Here is an 18,141-nt window from a genome sequence, read left to right as displayed (position 1 = left end):
CGCTCGGTACGCTCGGTACGCTCGGTACGCTCGGTACGCTCGGTACGCTCGGTACGCTCGGTACGCTCGGTACGCTCAGTACGCTCGGTACACTCGGTACGGTCGGTACACTCGGTAGAGCCGGTACACTTGTTCCACTCGGTACGCTCGATACCCTCGGTACGCTCCGTTCACTCGGTAAACTCGGAACACTCTCGGCGTGCTCGGTACAGCCGGTACACTCGTTCTACTCGGTACGCTGGGTACCCTTGGTACTCCATGGCCAGAAATCGCGGACATTAGAGTCGGTGAATTTTGATGCATCGTACATTTAGCGGTCACGAAAGTTGGTAATAGCCGCTGATTCATAGGCTTGACTTTGGGCTCATATACATCGACGATAATACACAAGAATGAGGCCTACGTAGAGTAATATTTTGTGTAATAGGGAAACCACTGGCCAAAAATATTGCATGTCAACAAAAACTGGAACAAAAGAGCTTTCAAACGATGGCTTTTGCAGCAGAATTGGAGCAAAGACGGCTAAAATAACGCAGTTCAAAGACAGCGGAATTTTGGATTTCAACGTGGATTGCCGCCTGGTTTTCTTTTCGGCGATTTACGGGATTTTTAAAAGCAAAAAGCAGGGCGAAGAAATCAGCATCGAAGGTGAAAATTGGCCAAATAGTACATCATACGGTGCTTGTCCTCAAACGATCGCGGCACTTGGGATATCCGGATTATGTTATCTGCTATGGCGGATCAAAATCTACTTTTGATGCAAATATTGGATTTTAAGCCTCTGTAATACAGAGCGTTGTATGAGCCAAGCTTCGAAAATAAACATCGATGAAAAGCAGGGCCAGTAACATTTGTTGATGAAAAACAACTAATCAGAATAGCCGAGGAAACTTTCAAGAACTCGGCCAGAGGGCGGCACCTGTTCCCGGTAAGCCAGAACTTGCTCAGGTTTATTTTTTTTTATTTCCCTCATACATTTCCTTTGAGTGTTTGGCGGCCATATTGCCCATTAAAACCGCGCGTGCGCCGTTGCGTTGACCAGAATTTCTGGCCATGCTCCGTACACCCGGTACACTCGGTGCACTCGGTACACTCGGTACACTCGGTACACTCGGTACGCTCCGTACACTCGGTACACTCGGTACACTCGGTTCACACGGTACACTCGGTTCACTCGGTACACTCGGTACACTCGGTACACTTGGTACACTCGGTACACTCGGTACACTCAGTACACTCGGTACACTCGGTACACTTGGTACACTTGGTACACTCGGTACACTCGGTACACTTGGTACACTCGGTACACTCGGTACACTCGGTACACTCGGTACACTTGGTACACTTGGTACACTCGGTTCACTCGGTACACTCGGTACACTCGGTACACTCGGTACACTCGGTACACTCGGTACACTCGGTACACTCGGTACACTCTCGGTACACTCTCGGTACTCTCGGCACAGCCGGTTCAGCGGGTACACTCAGTACAGTCGGTGCACTCAGTATAGTCGGTACGCTCGGTAAGCTAGGTACGCTCGGTACGCTCGGTACACTCGGTACGCTCGGTACGCTCGGTTTGCTCGGTACGCTCGGTACGCTCGGTATGCTCGGTACGCTCGGTACACTCGGTACGCTCGGTACGCTCGGTACGCTCGGTACGCTCGGTACGCTCGGTACGCTCGGTACGCTCGGTACGCTCGGTACGCTCTGTACGCTCAGTACGCTCGGTACAGTCGGTGCACTTGTTCCACTCGGTACGCTCGATACCCTCAGTACGCTCCGTACACTCGGTAAACTCGGAACACTCTCGGCGCGCTCGGTACAGCCGGTACACTCGTTCTACTCGGTACGCTCGATACCCTTGGTACTCTCCGTACACCCGGTACACTCGGTGCACTCGGTACACTCGGTACGCTCCGTACACTCGTTACACTCGGTACACTCGGTACACTCGGTGCACTAGGTTCACTCGGTACACTCGGTACACTCGGTACGCTCGGTACCCTTGGTACTCTCCGTACACCCGGTACACTCGGTGCACTCGGTACACTCGGTACACTCGGTGCACTCGGTTCACTCGGTACACTCGGTACACAATGTCGTAAAATAGTTTCTTAATTTGCGTAAAGCAAAAATTCTTAGATGAACTATCAACAATGGTGATATCCTGGTGTCATACGACGTAACTTCCTTGTTAACTAATGTGCCTTTGGTGGCGACCATCCAGATATTGGCCGACAAGCCATTCACCAATGATTGGTTCGATAAGACCCATGAACTCAGCTAGTCGAACTACTTAGAGCAGCAACCAACAATCAAGTCTTTCAGTTTGATGGGAATCTGTATGAACAGACGGATGGGGTCGCAATGGGATCCCCTCTTAGGCACTTACTAGCAAACACATGCGCTCCAGCCGTCCGTGCAAAAGTTTTCATCTATTTGTTTTTTCTTTATGTAAATTAAGAAACTTTTTAACGACATTGCTAATTGAATTATACCTTTGTCTTGAGAATTGCGTCAAGGTAATGCAAAAACGTCGACTGACTACGATTATGGAAATGAAAAAATAAAACAAAAACTGGGAAGAAGGTAACAATGAAAACATCCGACTTTTCCCAAGCCTGGGCAAAAAACAAGTCACGTTTTTCTAGCTGTAAATGCGTTTCCTTGCCAGTTTGTCGAATATGTAATAAAATAATTTAGATGAGTATATACTCAAACATTAAAAATTAAAATACAGTTGTATCTGACCTTTAAAAATGTTTTGCCCGCGCTGATTGGCTGCTTAAACTCCAGATATCCTTTGCTATGCTTTTTGCAAATTGTTAACATTTCACGTCCGAGCATCTCACAAGGCACGTTTAGCATAACGTTTTTGGCAAACGGCGAAAATAAGGAGGTCACGTGACCACTGCGTTGCCGTCACGTTTGCAGTTTGCGGTTCCGGCGCTCCAACGGTAAGTGACTCACGGGAAGGTTTTTTGGCCGCTCACGTTTGACACTTTTAGTAAGAGTTTATATATACCTTAATTTTATGGATCCAAATGTCGTTTTTTGTGATTAAAAAACAATGTATTTTGCATGATCTAAAACTAAGAAAACCGAGTGGCGAAAGAAGTTGAAAACAAAATGGCGGCTCGAAGTTCCTAAATAGTGCATGCAAAGAAGCACAGTTATGGAGTTCTTAAATCTAACTTTTATTTCAAGAATTATTTTAAAAAAAGTATACAACGCAGCAACTTTAATGAAACAGGAAATATTTTTGTTTTAGTTTTCTGTGACGTACATCTGGTGTTTATGGTGTTTACCAGACTCCCACCGAGCTTCCATGTACATCTCAAGTCTTTACTGGTACCTAATGAAAGACAATTCAACTGTCAGTTACTTTGAGCTGAAGTTAACAATTGCAGCACAAATTAGTGAAGGGATGAAGCTATAAAATAAATTCTTTACGTCGTGTGCAGAAAGAAATATTTTATGAATTGAAGTCGTAGCTTCTATCGCCATCAGATGCCAGAGGACAGTACAACAGTTAGTACACTGAGAGTCTCTTAGAAGCCATACATTCTATCATTTCACAAAAGAGAATTGCGTTAAGAGAACTAGTCTTTAACGTCACATACTTTTTTGAGTTTGCAAGTCAATTGGGTACAAGTCCAAATGGAGCTTTCGTGTTTTCACTTGTTAAACAAACCTTGGAAGCTTTCCATTTGTGTAGGAAAAATTAAAAAACGTCCCAGCAACGGGATCACTTTTTTCAGCAAAGTTAACACAATGCTACAAGACGGTAGTGTAAATTACCCATAAAAAAACATCAAGAACCCCAGGCTTAGGTCCAGACAAGTTAAAAAAGCCATACCTGTGCGTCTTGTTGCGTCATATAATGCCCCTGTTCGTATGATGGAGGCAGCTCAGCATGTTGAGGTTGGTACCCTGTGGCAATAGCTCCAGCTGGAGCAGCTTGAACCAACTGCGGTTGATAACCCACCGCACTAGAAACAGGTACCATGACCATTTGAGGTTGGCCTCCCTGCGCTCCCGGTGTGAAAGTTTGGATGGTAAGTAGTCATGTACGCCCATATAGATCCTAAATACCGAAGATTTCCGAAGATTTCCGAAGATTTCCGAAGATTTCCGAGGAAGATTTTCTTTCAAGTTACGATGACGTCATAGGTTGTTTTGAGCCGAAAGCCTCGCTTTCATGTTACGATGACGTCATAGGTACCTAAAGGCTCTAAAACCTCGCTTTCATGTTAGGATGTGGTCACAATGCCGAGTTTGATGGATGGCCGGAAGTAGAAAAACTGGAAAAGGAAAAACGGAAATAGAGTATTTATTTTGAAAAATGTTATGGATGAAGTGAGAAACCATAGCAACCGAGTGATGTCATAGCAACGGAAATTGTAAATTAAAAATTAAAAATCTCTTGTTGCGTGACAATAGGGGGGTATCCCCCTCTTGTACGTAAAAAGAAGGAACAAAGTCAAAAACAGAAAATAGTATTTATTTTCGAAAAATGTTACATTGCGGGGCACCCGACTTACGGAAATTTAAACAAAGTGCGTGGGATCACGAGGGAGCAAAGTGTGTTTTGGTTACACGTATGTTTTGTAGAAATACAATGAACTTGTGGCTCGTTGCATGCATGCACGGGTTTGTTAAAATTAAAACTCTTATTAATCAAATTGTCGTGTCATTCTACACTATATAATTAGAATCCCCATCAATCCAATTTCATTTTGAAATGGACCACCAATTTTAAATAGACCACCCGGAACAAATAATGCACTTGAGAGCCACTCGTCTGCCTTCCACCTACACTACAAAACTAAAATTCCAAGCAATGTATTCAACGGACACGGGAAGTATGTATGATGCTGAAGACAGGCTAATCGAACTTTAAGATGACAAGTGTGCAGAAGGATGGGAGATGTACGTCAACAACAACACGAAAAGATATAAAATCGAAGTACGCTTCATAGAAAATTTTTGTAACAGTACAATCTGGGATTGGATACCGGCCTTCTTAGCAGAAAACCCGCATCTATTGAGAGTCAAAGAACTTATTCGCCTCGACCGCCACGATCAAGAAAATTACAAGCCTAAAAACTACCAAACCATAAAAATAGGCAACGATGGGAAATGCATTCAGAAAAGTGTTCCTTCTCCAGAGTGATGAAGAAATTGAAAGAAGAAACTGTTGCCCGCACCGCCCTTGCGACAAACCTTAAAAGATGTCTCTCGGAGAATGTCACCGCGAAGCCATGCGATTCTCAGGATGTGACAAAGAAAAACTTGTAAAAGATTCAAAATAAATCAATCTGACGTCATCAAAGTAGTGGCGTGTCAAGGAGGAGGGTGATCCCCTCAGTTACAGATCGAAAAGAGAAATTTTAATATTCCTTTCTGGTTGTACGCAAACGCAATAATCGAAATGTGTATCACCTCCAGCGAACCAATCAGAGTACGTGAAAAGCACTATTCACTTGAATGGTATATACTAATTGATATTAGATGTTTATTATTTTTCATCTCTTCTATTGATTACGTCAGATGGCGGGAAACCTTTACGGCCACGCCACTACTTTGATGACGTCAGATTGGGGGATCACCCCCTTTGATTGAGTATATAAAGGTGTTATGCGGCTAACTTACTCTCAAATTGCTCATCGCTATAGCTTCGTGCGGCTTATGTAAAAGAGGAAAAAGAGAACATTTTGTCGCTTCGAGTATTTATGGTGAATACGTGAAATGCTCCAATCGCTCCTGTGGTTATTTCTGTTCGGTGGAGGTTTTACAATATAATGAGAAAGCCGTGCAGTTTCAAGTGTCAAAAACGTTCTCGGGAAAAGATTCTCCGCTCTGTCAACACGAAAGACCTAGTGCGCTGAGGTTGTCACACTCTGCGAAGAATGTGGGGCGTCCCTACTTTTCCTGCAGAGAACGCTTCGCGTGCATCTTCTTTACTTGGGCTGATTTGGAGCTGAAACTTCGCCAACATCCCTCCTCAAAGGAAGAGTAAACAACCCACTGAATGAACATTGCGTAACGTTTGTTTTGAGAAAGCAGTTGTAATTTTTGCACTTGCTTGTATTAATGAAATTGTCAATCGTTGTATTATTTAAAAATATTATTTACAAGGCTAAAAAAGGTTATAAAATTTTAAAAAGGAACCGAACGTTTTCGACTTGTTGTCATCATCAGGGTGTTGTATTATTTGTTAAATAAAAACGTTGAGAGAACTTCACGTGCCTCGCTCATGCAGTTTATTGACGTCATCATTTCTCGGAATCCGCGCCTATTTCTTTCATTCTAGGAAGACACGCAGGCAGTGAAAGGGGCGTTTGTTGCTTCAGACAAAAATGTGTCCTTTCAGGTAAGAGACTTCCTTTAAATATACTTTGAAAAGAAATAGAGAAAAGAGGAATGATATTTACAACGAAAGGTAAATATACTCGAACGTTTTGATAAATGGTGTCGCTAAACCGGGCCCTGTTTGGTTTCGAATCAAATGCAGATTTCAAGAAGATGCTAAACCGCCGGGCTGTTAATTCACGAATATGAAAAGCAATTCGCAGAAACTAATCATCTGTTTAAAATGTGCACACTCGAAAAATATATAGCGGTCAGCGAAAAACCCTCCCTATTAACTCCCACATTTCCGCGCTTATTCATTTTAGGAAACGACATGGATCAGGCTCTCGTTTCCTCAAAGAAAAATGTCTTCTTTCAGGTAAGGTAAATATACTTTTAAAAGAAAGCGGTTGGGAATGATATTTACAACGAAAGGTAAATATTGAACGTTTTGATTTATGGAATCGCTTAACCGGGGGTGTTTGTTTTTAATCAATTGCCTGTATTAGTTGCTTTTCAAATAACGAATCACCCAGTTTGTTTAGCGTAGAGTTGACAAAACCACAATAACAAATGATTGCAATTCGCTCTCTCGAAAAGCTATCGGCAGCATTTTAAATTTGGATCGCTTTCGTTTAATGCTATCAAACGTGATACACATGGTTAAATGAAAACGATTTTAATTGTTTAAAAGTTAAAAAACAAGTGTTGAAAAGTTTAAAAAGACTAAAACATAATTAAGAAAAATTAATAACAAATTGATCCCCTGCTAAAACTAGCAGGGGAAAAAAATAAAAAAAAAACACCCAAAAACAACTAAACCCTACATTTACAGCTTCAAGTGTAAACTCGAATAGTTTTTGGGCTTCGGCGTGGGCGCCGTTTCTTCGAGCGTCCTGACGCCTTAATGTGATCTGGGTCAAGGCCTAGAAAGAGAAAATTAAAGTTACGAAATATTTAATACAATTGTTGGTGATCGAACCAAGGTTCATTTTTTTGAACGCACGGGAGAAATTAAAATACTGGCTGGTACTCACGTTTTCTATCTTCACCCTATCTTCAGGGTGGAGATCCAATCGCCGGTTCATCAGTTGTTGTACCATGGGGATTGGGTAAGGGGTGCGGCAGCAGGGGCACATCACGTGGTGCCCGACCCATATATCATCCACGAGGCACACCTCGTGAATTTGGGCCGCGCAGCATGCCATGCCCCCACCGCCGCCCTCTTGGCATATGGCGCATAGTCCTTCCTGCAAGAGAAAGAAAAACAATAAATAATAAACCGCTTTGAAAACCGCGCGCGGCGTGTCTCATTTCGTGACTCTGTACATGAAGTTGTTTACCGTTCAAACTGAAAGCATGGACGTGGTCGTTTCATTTTTCTACGAGGAACTCAAGCGAATATTTAGGAGGACACTTCAAACACTGTAAGGAGCATTTATATCACATTTTACAATTTCAGAGCAGTAGTTGAAATTCTCGAAAAGGCTTTACAAAGGTTTTCCTTCGCGCAAAGTAACTAACAGGAGAAATTCAAGACCACTACAGTTTGATTTTAAACTGTATGTTTTTCACAGTTGTTGGTTCGAAAATGTTTTTCTGATACCATCAGTTAACTACCTTTTAACATTCGACTTATGAGAGCTGTAAATGGGTTTGTTGTGACTATTTTGACTGATATTTTTAGCGAAGGGATTGAATGTAAAACTACTTAAAGTTTACACAGTTCGACTCAAAAAGATTGTGTGAACGCCACAGTGTTTCGCTCCGTACGTCTACACTTTTTAGGCATTGGCGAATCAACCTCATTTGCTACCAGATAAATTTTCCTGTAGTCTTGATCCTTTACGGTTTTTGAGCTTCTCAGCATCTCCTGAAATGCGAAGCCATCGGAGCCGCAAAGATTGATAAAGTCTCCATCTTCGTCTCGGAACCGTATTCTAATATTTGAGGTTGGCAGGTGAGCTAAAGGCGAGCAGTGCCGCTTGACTTCAGATAAGAGTTTTTCCAAGGTGATATCGTACAGGAGAAAAGTGCTAAACCGCTTGTGGTCTCCGTATTCTACTTTGATCTGATAAGTCGCCATCTCGGAATAGAACTCGCGGGAAAGGTGCAAAACACTTTCAAACCGCATGAGTTAGCGACTTCGCCTTCCCACGAACCCCGCCTTCTGATTGGCTCGGCGACCGGACAACTCATCAAACTTGTCAAAAACCTGTCAAAAACTTGTACGAAACTTTGTTAGGTGTTCACAGTTCGACGCGCAGCACTGTAAACCGAACATACGGCTTATGAGAGCCGTAAATGGTTTCGCGATGACTTTATTCAAAGTTTTACAACAAATTAATCTTACATCTTCCAGTTCTTCTTCTTCTTCTTCAATGCCCTGTAAATAGAAAGAAAAATACATTTAATTTATTGAGTAGTTTTAATCAAACATTAAAATGGGCCTTTATTGAGATAATATTTACCCCTCTGGCTAACCATAAATGTTTGCACAGTATTCTCATTTTAGACTCAAAATGCGTGTATAAACGCCACATATAATAGATCGTGGATCGAAAATATTTTCACAACGCGGGTATTTCTAATAACTTTGTAAAATTTTTCGTTCCCAGAGAATCATAAAATCTTAAATATTGTGATACCAACGATTTAGTTAAATTCAAAGCTAACTTTTAAACCGAACATTGGACTTATGGGAGCCGTAAATGGTTTTGTCGTGGCTTTATTTTCGCCGAGGGAAAATATTTTTAGCGACGGGATTAATTCAAAGTTTTACAACAAATTAATCTAAGCTTACATTTTCCAATCCTTCTTCTTCAATGTCCTATAAATAGAAAGAAAGATACATTTAAATTATTGAGTAGTTTTAATCAAACATTAAAGTGTGCCTTTATTGAGATAATATTTACCCCTCTGGCTAACCATAAATGTTTGCACAGTATTCTCATTTTAGACTCAAAATGTGTGTAGAAGCGCCACATATATTGTCGTGGCAGAAATATATTTTCATAATGCGAGTATGATTTCTAATAACTTTTTTCACTCCCAGAGAATCATTACATCTTACATATCACGATAACATTGATTCAGTTAAATTCAAAGCTAGCTTTTAAACCGATTATTCCACTTATTAGAGGGCTAAATGGGCTTGTCGTGGCTTTAATTTCAGCGAGGGAAATATTTTTAGCGACGGGATTAATGCAAAGTTTAAAGCAAACTCACTTCCTCCTCCTCTTCTTCTTCTTCTTCTTCTTCTTCTTCTTCTTCTTCTTCTTCTTCTTCTTCTTCATCATCATCATCATCATCGTCTTCAATCTTATAAAAAGCAAGATGCTTTGTAAATTGTTTATTAGTTTTCAACCAATGTGCCTTTATATATTCGCCCGAGCAAAAATAATTTTGTGTGTGCACGAGCGGAAGAAATAAGAAGAAATAAAAATGAACTTACCTCTATAACTTCCACTACCTGTCAACAGAAAGAAAGCTTTTAGATCAATGAATAAAAAGAAAACTGAATAAAAAGAAAAAAAATCATTTCTACGTCATAAAAAAGGAAAAAGACCGTGAGAGGCATGAAATAGCCTTGAGGAGGTAACATATTATCAATTGAAAGATATTAATGAGTTCATGCAACAAATACCATTTCAAAACACTCACCTCCATTTCTTCCGACATTTTTTCTGTTTGTTTTGTTTTCTGGTTGTTTATCGATGTTTTTTTCTGTTTTTTTTTTCTTTGGGTTTTGCCACAGACCGGCCAAAGCGAAAAAAAATTTTGCTTCCCAGAAAAGAAAAAATCTTTCGCCACCGCCTTTCAAATTTCGGGACACTTCGGGCGGGCCAATCAAATGAGGTTTAATTTCAAGGGAACCAATAGAAGGTCACCTACTCCGTTCGCGCCCATTTTTCCCGCCAAACTGGTATTTGAGCGACAGCCGCGTCAATGAACTACTAATAACCACAATTTAATTACGGTTTGATGTGACTTTATTTTAAACGTTTTTGATTAGCTCATATAACTCATAACAGCTTCATTTAAGATTGTTCATTAATGCAAACAGTTCCAGGCTACTGATGTTGCTGAAAAATTCTTCTATTAAGTCAAATATATTCGTGGAAATGTACATCAGACTCGGGCAGTGGTGCTTTCTGTTGGGTCATTATGGGTTCTGTAAAAGCCACTTGTGCTTGCCGTGTTGGAAGGTTGGGCACTGCTAAGGTTTCTTGCTTTACGGAGACTTTAAGGTGGGCAAACTGCTCCCAATGAACATTCCGGAGGTGGCGATTTAAGTGATCCACTCGGCCAAATTCTTTTTCACAAAAGGAACACGAATATCTTGGTCTTGACAAAGCCAACTCAGTATGATGCCTTTGCTTCTGATGGCGTTTGACATTGCTTTCGTGGAAATAGGTTTTAAAACAGAACTGGCACTGGAAGACGGGATTTAAAGGATTCATAATGTAGAGCGATGATGTGGGCAAGGGGTATGCTTTTTATAAACTAAAAACAGGTTTAAACCTGTTTAGAAAGCTGACGTCAGTGTGGGCTGACGCAAATGCTGTCGCAAACATTGTCGCGAGAAAATCCAAAGTTTACTTATTTTTCAGTAAAAATGAAGCCATTCGCTACGAATAAACACGAGAAAAAATCCTTATTTGGTTAGAAAATGGCCAGAAAATCACACATCACCTCACGCGTGTGAGATTACATGTAGACACAACCAATTGGAAATGCTGACGCAAGCAGGAGCCTACACAGTTTTGTTCAAACTTGCCGGAATAAGTGTGGCGCAGAAAGAGGATTTTTTCGCCAGAGACTAATAAATGTAAGAGAAAAAAATCTCTCAACATGTTTTTTAATGTTCCTTATAAAACCAACCTATTTACACATCGGGACGTGTGCGTGACGTACCCAGTGAAACAGTTTACGACTTGCAAATGTATGTGTCAGTTCTGGTGACTGATGTCCATTTTTACAAAAATGATTCAACATGCTTGATCCTGGCTAGGGCTTGGGCATCACAATCGCCTAGTAAAATCAGTTGAAATTTTATCTTCTTCGTCGTAGTACGCGCCAAAGACAGTTCCGCAGCAGGTTCTGTACATCGGGCCATTCCGCCACGTTCCCGCCAAGGGATCTCCAGCTGTGACCAGCGTCAATAAGTGTTTGCAATGACTACCATCATCCAAGGTAAGGTCGTACAACGATAATCCGCAGCATGGTCTTTCCTGTTTGCAAATGTAACACTTTCCTTGTGCAGACATCTTGACTGGAAAATCAAATTAACTTCTCGTTTTTATATTTACAGGCTGACGCAAACGCTGACGCAAGACACTCCAAAGTTCCTTATTTGGTCACAATATGTTCCGATTGACCAGAAAATGACGCAATTCAGCTTGTAAACCGGTTTAGAAAGCTGACGTCAGACTGAGCAATAGCTGACGCAAGACAATCCAAAGTTCAAGTTCCTTATTTGGTCACAAAATGATCTGATTGGCCAGAAAAGTGACGCGATTAACTATGAAAGAGACGCAGGCTGACGCAAACGTTGACGCACGACAATCCAAAGTTCAAGTTCCTTATTTGGTTATAAAATGATCTTATTGGCCAGAAAAATGACGCGATTCCCTATGAAAGAGGCACAGACTGACGCAAACGCTGACGCAATCCAATGTTCAATCACTTTTTTCAGTACAAATGACACCATTCGAATATGACGCGAAGGATCTATTAACCGACTAGAACATGGTTAATTCGCTGCAGCAAGTTTTGTGATGTTATGAAACTGCTGATGATTATAATAAACCTGACAAAGCGTTTTCCCTGCATGATGATTTTCGTGTGTTTGGCGGGAGGGTTACCCCCATCCTGACGCAAACGCTGACGAGAGAAAACGCGAGCGCAAACAATATAAAACACACATGAAGGGCAAAAGTTCAATCGAATCATGGAAAGATGGTTATGGAAACGCTTTCCCAACGTGACCATGATGAAAAAAAACATTGGTTTTATTGCCACAAATTTCTCTCCTCTACTAGATTTTCTGCGTCCCCTGAATTGTGTGATATGCAGCCCCCAGTTTTCATGGGTTTCACTTGTACTCGCATGGCCGTGACTATGCAAGCCTGGAACAGCTATAAACAAACTGGGGAAGAGAAGTTTTACAACGAGTACACCGAGTCAAAGAAAACCTGGCGTTGCACAGAAAGAGCCTTTTTAAAGATAATTACAGAGATGAATCACCTTGGAGTTCTCGAAAGGGATATCTATGATTTCATGCTATTACAAGGGGCTTTACCAAACGAACAGTTGATATTCATCGAAGTAAATCCTGTCGACCACTCGTTTTACTTTCCTTTTGTCGGCCCATCCGCTAGCAATGTCATTTGTTTATTGAAAGAGGGCCAAACATTTCACGGCGTAAAAAATCTCTTTTGTTTCATCGAGAAATACTGTTTTTTAATCCCTTAATGTTGGAAGAAAGTGTTGTGGCTTTCAATAAAAACTCTATTTGCAACATTGTTAATTTTATTCGCAACAATTCTTCGTTGTAAACACCGATAAGAATATGACAATGTCTTAAAACAGTTTACCAGTTCAAACAGTTATGCCTTGTTTCCTTTTGTTTTTCTTGCTTAACTTAATATCCGCCCATTGAAAGAACCGACAGTCCCTATCTCTGCACACAAAGTAGGGTCGGCCTGGATTAGCCTCGGTTTTGCTCACTTTCAAAGCAACTGGTTCTTCGCAGCTACAAATCAGGTTCTTATTACGCTTAGGGTAACATTCGTGTAGTTTTCTGTAGACGTTACTCATGTAGTAAAAGGCCGAGTCCTCATTTGCAAAGATAGGGCAGTGATTGACTTGGCATTTTATGTAAGTGTCACCATTTATCCTCGCCTCAAAAGAGACCAGATTACTTTTGTGAAAGGGGCATACATTTAGGTTGTAGTTTTTCTCTTGCTGCACCTCTTCTGTAATGGGTTGATTGTTTATTGTTGCCAAAGTAGTGACACTAGGTATTGGTTGGACTGTCATGAGGCTATCCAACAGGTTGGCCATAGTCTTATCTTCTTCGAATTGTACTGGAGCAGGTAAATAATCAACGGGGGATGGTAGAGGTTGAAGTGCCATCACATCTTTCTTTGGTTTCTTTTTTCTCGATTTTTTGCTTGGGGGCGGAGCGTGTTGTGCTGAATGGCGTCCGGTGGTCTTTTTTCACTCATCTTGCTTGCCAAAAATGAGGACGAACACTACAATGTTTCAAATTATATACTTGGCGTTTCATTCCCGACGCTACTTGCGGCGAGAAAGCTCTCTGATTGGTCATCATCGATGACGTTACTACTATCGAATCCCACCCATGGCTCATCTATACCCCCAGCTCGGATACTGTCGTTGACACGTGACCAATGGTAGACTTTGTCAATGTCGGAGTGGTTGAATCCCAGTAGCTCATATGTGAATAAGAAACCTTGTCTGCTAAATGATACGATTTCTTGGAGAATATCTGTCATCATCTGATTCGAGGAGAGGATGTTTCTGATGAATTCGCAGTCTTCTTTGTTCCACACGGGATGGATAGATCCCGAGTCTGTCAACATTGGGGTCCATTCATCATACACATCTTCGAAGCGAAGATTCTTTATTCCTCTATCAATTTTGTAACCCACTACCTCTATGTTTGTTAGGGCTTTTAACGAGTAGATGGTTTGGTCGGGTGGGGAGATGTCCTCCTTTCTGTGAATGCAGCGGAGTGTGGCTTTCACCCACTCTCTACGCCAAGGAAATGTTTGAAGGCTTTTAAAAAAATTATTGTTGGGCACTACACTTCCATCTTTCCTGATGGGATGATCGGTTGGTATCATTAGTTTTCGACGACACTTTTCGTATCTGTACATGATGGAGCCCATGCATCAAATGAATGTTTCTTTTATGGGGAAATTTCTTTTATAGGGTGCAAGTTGGTTCAAGGTTCACAAAATATGACAGTCGCCAGAGTGACTCATAGCTTCTCTTTGCCGCAACTTCGATCTCGTTCCAACAAATCCCTCCATGGCGCTTTTGTAGGCCGGTTTAGGTTGTGTAGGTGGTGGGGTCGTTTGATTTTCTACAATGTTGAGGTGAAATTGAATGACTTTGATTTCTTCGTAAATCTTTTTCTGCCAATTTAAAATGTCTTCTAGTTGCTGCTTATTATCCATTTTCGCGTGTGAATGCATGTACTCAAATGATGTTTCCTGTACCTAAAGGCGATTTTTGTATAATTTTTCCATTCAGACAGCAGAGCCGAGAGTATAAAAGGAAGCATTCCGGCAAAGAAGTCAATCAGTCTTCCTGCGTCAACATGGAAGACAACCAAGCTGGAGCCAGCAAGGAAGAAAATAATACAACGACGAAATTGAAAAGACAAAAAGAACACGTATGCTGCAAATGCGGGAAGCGTTACGCTTATGCGTCTAGCCAAAAGCGACACGAAAAACGCTGTGGATTGATCGAGAAAACAAAAGTTGGGGTTTGAGAAGCCGAATGCTGTTTCTGCATGCGCCAACATAGAAGGCAACCAAGTTGGAACCAGCAAGGAAGAAAAGAAAAGATTGAAAAGAGCAAAATGGAGCAAACGTTGTGCTCGGGTATTTAGTCAAAAGCATCAAGATAAACGCCGTGGATCGTTCAAGAAAAGAAAAATTGAGATGAAGGGCGACACCCCACCCAAAGTAAAAAGCTTCAAACGAATGCGCTTAGAAGCAAAACAACTTAAGAGACAGAGACTAAAAAGCCCGTTGTGCTTGCCAACGATCTTGCGGGGCCCTTGGATGGTGATGTTAAATCCTTTTGAGTCCCAGCAATGCTCGGTTCCGTGTCAATCATTCTTTAATTGTAATTGATTAAAATAAGATATAAAAGAGAGCAAAACATTTGGTCAGAAGATTAAAATGGCGATGATCGTAAAAGATTGGTTATGGAGGCAGGTTTGGAAGAACGAATCCAAAGCAGAAATATACAGCCATGTATGCGATGATTACAATGTCGACGAGTTGGATCCTCAAGCGATTTTCATGTTTCAAGCCGAAGACTCTCCTGTCACCATGTATCATTTCATTGCTCACATGGTTAACATGCGAAACGCCCTTCCGTGCGAGCGTTATAGACTACATAGACAGTGGGTATTAAATGAGCAACGGCGACACGTTCCCACCTTCAAAGAACTTTTAATCGCCTTGATTAGTGGATGGTTGCATTCATGGTTAGAACGATGGTTAGAACGAAGAGAAAGACACAAAGCCAGAAGTCGGAAAGACTAGCATAAAATTACAAGACATCGTTAATACATGTAATATACAACGGGATGTTCACTTTTGTCATTAAGTTTCGTGTTTTGTGTTGAATACAATCCTTTTCGGGATACAAGTACGAAACCCTAATAAAAAAATGATAAACAGAGAAGAAAATGTCGGCTTATTCATTTTTAAAAAATACGAAAAAAAGTCGGCCTGTTCATTTGTTAAAAGACGAAAACGTCGGCTTTTAAATTTTTACAAATACGGAAAAGTCTGCATGGTACTTTTTAAAAAGCAGAAAAAGTCTGCATCTCGCTTTTTACGATGCGGAAAAAGGCTGCATCTCACTTTTTACAAATACGAAAAAGTCGGCATCTTTGTTTTTGAAAAGCAGAAAAAGTCTGCATCTTTGTTTTACAAAAAGCAGAAAAAGACTGCATCTTCATTTTACAAAAAGTCTGCCTATTTACTCACACACCAAAAACCACCGGATCCAAGCAAAACCACCAATACCCCCCCAAAAACCGCCAAATGGCGGGTGTCCCCGCCAAAAACAGCCAAACATTCCCAGCTACGCCCGCCCTCTTATAAGAAAGTGTGATTGTGTTGTTTTACTCATTATTCGCAAGATGTCACACAAGATGGATTGCTCCAACAAATCACCGAAGAGTGACAAGAAGGCCGGGAGTAAGAGCGCGTAACATAAAAGATATTACGCAGAGAACAAGGAGCGAATCCTGGCCCGACAAAAAAATCATTTTCGGATGCTGCCCAGAAATAAGGTCAGTTACATAAGGAACCAACCAACCGAGTAAGACAGAATAATTTAAGACAACGGCAATATGCTGTTCTTAGATAACGTGAGTTCCATAAGGAACTCACCACCCGAGTAAGACATTTTCATTGCCTTATGTGATACCTTTAAATAAGGATGGGTCCACGTGATGGCGGATTTCTAAAAAGATCTAAACTGTACGTTTCAAGTCTCAAACTGGCCAGTTTTGCTGTATATTGAGTAAAAATAAGAGTTAACCTACGTGGTGGTATTTTAACAAAATGGAAGAAAAAGCGTCATTTCCAGTGACTCATTAGCACTTTCTTATTCGATTCTTTTGGACCTCAAATGAAAATAAGGATGAATCCACGTGATGGCGGATTTGCAAAAAGACCCAAACTTTACATTTCTAATTTCAAACCTTCCGGTTTTGCTGAGTGTGGAATGAAAATAAGCTTTCATCTACGTGGTGGTACTTTAACACAAGGGCCCATAATCGTAGTTTAAAGTGGCTCATGTAGCATATTCTTATTCGATACTTTTGTACCCGGAGTAAAAATAAGGATGAATCTACGTGTTGGCATTGTTCCAAAAAGACCCAAATTGTACATTTTCACTTGCAAACTGCTGTTTTTGCTGGATCTGGAGTGAAAATAAACTTTATACCAAATAGTGGTCTTTTAACACAAGGGCGTAAAATCGTCATTTTTAGTGAATCATGTCGCACTTTCTTAATCGATTCTTTCGGACCTGGAATGAAAAAAAGGGCGAATCCACGTGATGGCTGATTTCAAAAAGACCTAAACTGTACATTTCTATACTCAAACTGGCCGGTTTTGCTGGATGTGGAATGAAAATAAGCTTTCATCTGAGTCGTGGTACTTTAACACAAAGCGCCGAAATCGTCATTTTCAGTGGCTCATGTAGCATTTTCTCCTTTTCGATTCTTTTGTACCCGGAGTAAAAAAAAGGATGAATCTACGTGTTGGCATTGTTGCAAAAAGACCCAAACTGTACATTTTCAGTCACAAAGAGGCCGGGTTTGATGGATCCGAAGTGAAAATAATTTTTAACCTTCGTGGTTGTATTTTAACACAAGGGCCCAAAATCGTAATAAGACAGAAAGATTTAGCACGAGGTCAAAAATTTTATAAACACGAGTTCCCTATGGAACTCACCACACAAGTAAGACAGAAAAATCTTCCATGAAGTCAACATGCTGCCCAGAAATAAGGTCAGTTAAATAAGGAACCCACCACCCGAGTAAGACAGAATAATTTAAGACAACGGCAATATGCTGTTCTTAGATAACGTGAGTTCCATAAGGAACTCACCACCCGAGTAAGACATTTTCATTGCCTTATGTGATACCTTTAAATAAGGATGGGTCCACGTGATGGCGGATTTCTAAAAAGATCTAAACTGTACGTTTCAAGTCTCAAACTGGCCAGTTTTGCTGGATATTGAGTAAAAATAAGAGTTAACCTACGTGGTGGTATTTTAACAAAAGGGAAGAAAAAGCGTCATTTTCAGTGACTCATAAGCACTTTCTTATTCGATTCTTTTGGACCTGGAATAAAAAAAAATATATCCACGTGATGGCGGATTTGCAAAAAGACACAAACTTTACATTTCTAGTCTCAAACTTTCCGGTTTTGCTGAGTGTGGAATGAAAATAAGCTTTCATCTACGTGGTGGTACTTTAACACAAGGGCCCATAAT

General features: G+C 40.9%; 1 protein-coding gene and 1 long non-coding RNA gene across 2 annotated transcripts in view; one reads left to right on the top strand and one right to left on the bottom strand.

Annotated features, from left to right (window-relative positions):
- LOC144665345 (uncharacterized) overlaps window positions 1–18,141 on the top strand; it is a 112,504-nt gene that overhangs the window by 71,042 nt on the left and 23,321 nt on the right. The window lies entirely within an intron of this gene.
- LOC144665429 (uncharacterized) lies at window positions 3,245–4,052 on the bottom strand. The gene is made up of 2 exons (XR_013572928.1): window positions 3,863–4,052; window positions 3,245–3,358 (listed from the first exon to the last, which is right to left on the bottom strand). It is a non-coding gene; the product is annotated as an uncharacterized LOC144665429 (long non-coding RNA).

Source organism: Oculina patagonica, chromosome 9 (assembly GCF_052425735.1).
Source record: "Oculina patagonica isolate OP01 chromosome 9, crgOcupat, whole genome shotgun sequence".
NCBI lineage: Eukaryota > Metazoa > Cnidaria > Anthozoa > Scleractinia > Oculinidae > Oculina > Oculina patagonica.
The sequence above is the reverse complement of the archived record's forward strand: the minus strand, read 5'-3'. Positions and strand labels throughout refer to the sequence as shown.